General features: G+C 34.7%; 1 pseudogene; it reads right to left on the bottom strand.

Annotated features, from left to right (window-relative positions):
* Positions 1–759: 759 nt before the first annotated feature.
* LOC149220591 (O-fucosyltransferase 19-like) lies at positions 760–2,620 on the bottom strand (annotated as a pseudogene).
* Between the last annotated feature and the right edge of the window lie 1,333 nt (positions 2,621–3,953).

The following is a 3,953-nucleotide window of genomic DNA, read 5'->3' as shown; positions in this document are numbered from 1 at the left end:
ATCATCTCAGTCAAATTATACTAAATCATGCAACATTCTAACAAAAAAATTAATTAGCAGTGTACGAAAGGTGGTTGCATTGCTAGGAGGATATCATCTCAGTCAAATTATATTAAATCATGCAGCATTCTAACAAAAAATTTAATTAGCAGTGTACGAAGGGTGGTTGTGTCGATTGGTTGTAAATGGCTGGCAAAAAAATAATTCTTTCCTTAATAGCTATCGCCAAGCATCACTCATATACGCATAGTTTTGTTCAAATAATGGATATAGAATTTCATTGAATGCGGCAATGCCAATGATAATATCAACCATACAACAAAGAATGAATTGGTTGTTGTGTCTGGCATGGAAATCCCACTACGAACAATTTCTCTCTCATTCAGTTTCAAAGAATATTAAAGAATACATATTAACTCCCTACTTTCCTTTCTAAATCTTGTTAAAGGGTTAGATTTCAAAACCCTCAGAAATACCAGCAGGAAGTAAGAATTTGTGTTGATAAGGAAAGATAATTTCTTATTACTTTCTCCTTTAACCCTTTCCAATCTATTTGACGGAAGCATGGTTAGCTGAGCTTCGTACCACAGATAATTGGTCATCAACATCGTGTCCTACATGTACATCTCCATTGAGCTGGTGAACAACCATCGACAAGCCCATTATGCTAACAATTAGACCCAAACAAATTCACCTTTGTGCTACAATTTATAGTACAACACTGGAGTATCTAAAATCAAATATATAGTTGGGCTATGCTTATGCATGGTATTGTTGCCTCAGTAGTCTTCGATTTTTGTTATGACTTTCACATATACAACCAGGGAAGAGATTGGCATAGAAGTTTTCCTCTAGTCTTGGGAAATCACCAGCTTCTCTTGGATAAGGAACTCCAAGTCAGTTAAAACATGTGACCTTCACTTTGGATGCAAATTTATTCCAATAAATTTGTCCTTGATCCATTTTGTCTGTCAATTTGATCATATTTTCCCTAATGACAGAAGAAATCGCAATCATTACAGGTGCCCTTCATTTTTGTATTGTTGTATAACATGCAAAATTCCTTCTACCAATGATTTTTTTAATCAAAGAAAATTACCAATCATTTCCTTTAAGATGGTAAGTAAAATGGGTAAAACTCTTACCTGTCAGGATTTATAATTTTCCTGACACCTACAAACCGTCTATGCCCTTAAACAACCTTGCCATGTTTCCATCATAAGTATACAAAAACACATCACTCTCTAGTGCTAAAATATAGTCCAATGCAGCAAGTCTATTCTGATAGTTTTTAAAAGGCTCAAGCTCCTCTTCTGTAGCAAGAGTTGAATGTGAAAATACATTTGGGAATTCATTTTGCAGAGCTCTCATGCTGCCATTTCCATAAATTTCCCCTGCTGCAATGTAAATGTTTGTTGTTGGTGAATAGCCCAAGGCTTTCAAGAAAAGAGCAGTCTCACGTGGAGTTAAAGGACAACCTCCCTGCTTCCGCTTTTCTTCAGCATCAATGTCCTTCTCCTTCCAGTGCTTTACATTGTATCGCATTTCACGCAGCTCCTCTGCTTCATCCAATGTAAGGTTGTGTGCACAACCAGTGAATGCTAACATGTCTTTCTCATATCTACATCGTTACAGATAGCAAACGATTAATTGCTATGAATTAGTTCATCTTGGTCTATCTTGATAAAATATTTAAATGTGTATTGTTGATAACACACATGATTTTTAGTTCATGTTACATACATCAATATTATGACTTCACAACTTTTAATAAATTAACATGTACAGGTTCAGTTTATTGAACTTGATCTAAGTTAATATCATAATTTATTGTTTTGCTTATTACCTTAGATGAAGGGAAATGTAAGGCTTCCCATTATTTCTCATCGTATCCACCAATTTCTTCCCAAGCTCTTCTATAGACTTTGTGTACCTCAGGGCTTGATAGTTTGTACGACATCTCAGCTTTTGAATGGAATTAGGAAGTCCATTATTTGCAAGTCGAGAATCTGTATGAGTAAAGTGTATAACCTTATGCTTCTTCAACAAGGGGAGCATTTCTTCCTTGTAGTATTTATGTTGCATCCAAATAATACATGGTGCAATAAGAAACTTGGAGAATTCTTTGGGATATTGACCAACTTTACAAGATCAAACTCTAAAAACTAAAAGAATTGAAGTGTTAGTGATCCAACCTTTGACCATGATACTGGGCTTTTTGTAAAGGCTCGATTTTCACATAAGATGTCGGTAGAGATTTCATAATTATGACATCTTATGTTTTAGTAAAATTATTCCAATCAAATATATCTTCAAAGTCACTCCACAAAACATGAGATTAAGATCGTCAAGATGGTTTCAAATATTTGACTCATTGTTAAATGTTGATTGAAATCCAAAGGAAAGGAATTCGAGTAAGAAAACCTTGGATCAGTCCAAAAGGAGGTGTGATCCAAAGAAGGAAGAACAAGAGTTGATTCTCTCCTCAATAGCTATGGCCATGCATCACTCATATTCACATACTTTTGTTCAAAGAATGGATATAGAATTTCATTGAATGTGGAAATGCCAAGGACAATAACCATACAACAAAGAATGAATTGGTTGCTGTGTCTGGCATGGAAATCCCATTGCCAACAACTTCTCTCTCATTCAGTTTCAGAGAATATTAAAGAATACATATTAACTCCCTACTTTCCTTTCTAAAGCTTGTTATAGGGTTATATTTCAAAACCCTCGAAAATACCAGTAGGAAGTAAGAATTTGTGTTGATAAGGAAATATAATTTCTTATTACTTTGTTCTTGCTAAATGACCAAACTAGGCAATGAGATTTCTTAGTAAATGAGTGGAAATATAAAATGGGATTTCTGTCTCACTGTCAAGGGTGAAACTCTGTCTCAGTACAACAAGGAGAAATTCAGTGAGACTACAATGATCAGGGCTTGGTATAATCACAAGAAGGGTCTCTCGAACGGACTCTTTTCTTGCACTGATTATTGTAATGCTAATTGAAAATCATCTCATACAAAATTGTGTGACTGCAAGCATAATAAATTACTTGCCTTTTGTGACAACCATGTGTTTGACAGAGCAAAATGGACAAAGGAAAAAGTAGAGGGGATTAGTAAGAGATTTGATGTGTATCAGTTTATCTTTGGTGTATCTAAGGTGCATACATAGAAAAAACAGACCTAGATATTTAGTGACATTTTCATAAGACAGATCGAATTTCTACCTAACTCATTTCTTCATATAGGCCATAATTTTACAAAAAATGTCAAATAGGGGTTACACTGAGTATATTATTGCCAACAATTTTCATAATGCAGTGTTGTTGGGTGGTATGCCAATGGTGACACATCATGTGATCATATGACACTAACATAGACAGTATTTCGAGTATGGTTATTTAAGGCTATGTGTAGAAGATTTCAAGAGAAGTTATTCATTATAGATTTTATTTGTGCAATGTAAAGCTATTAATATTTGTCAAATACAATACACTAACAATATTTTTGGAGTTGACATTTGCCTTGTGGTCTAGAGGCTAGAGTAAGTCCAAACTCATTGGACAAACTTCTAAAGCATGTTATTTATGAGATGTGTAAGTTCCTACTATTTGGGAGGTTCATTTTCCATTGAAGCCTCTGTTTGAAGTTGCATTGTTGTTAGTACAAAGCTCCTCTAGTTAATAGATCTACCTGGTTGTGAATGTTGTAGGCATTAGCAAAATTGTGGAAATATTCCCAATACACAAATTGGAGATTAATCTAAACTGTAGGTCCATCGAAGCGGCCAGAGTCATCTCAAGTTCATTTTTTGAGTAAATTCAGAAAAGGACGCTTATTTTGGCGAATCTAGCTGGCTGGAATTTCCTTAGAATAGTTATGGAAGAGGTATTATACAATATTAAATGTGAAGAAACCTAACTGCAGATGGTGATTACCCATG

Source organism: Pinus tabuliformis, chromosome Q (assembly GCF_031772625.1).
Source record: "Pinus tabuliformis cultivar Carrire ecotype Pingquan chromosome Q, CPIR1, whole genome shotgun sequence".
NCBI classification, from domain to species: Eukaryota; Viridiplantae; Streptophyta; class Pinopsida; order Pinales; family Pinaceae; genus Pinus; species Pinus tabuliformis.
This window is presented reverse-complemented; position numbering and strand designations above follow the sequence as displayed.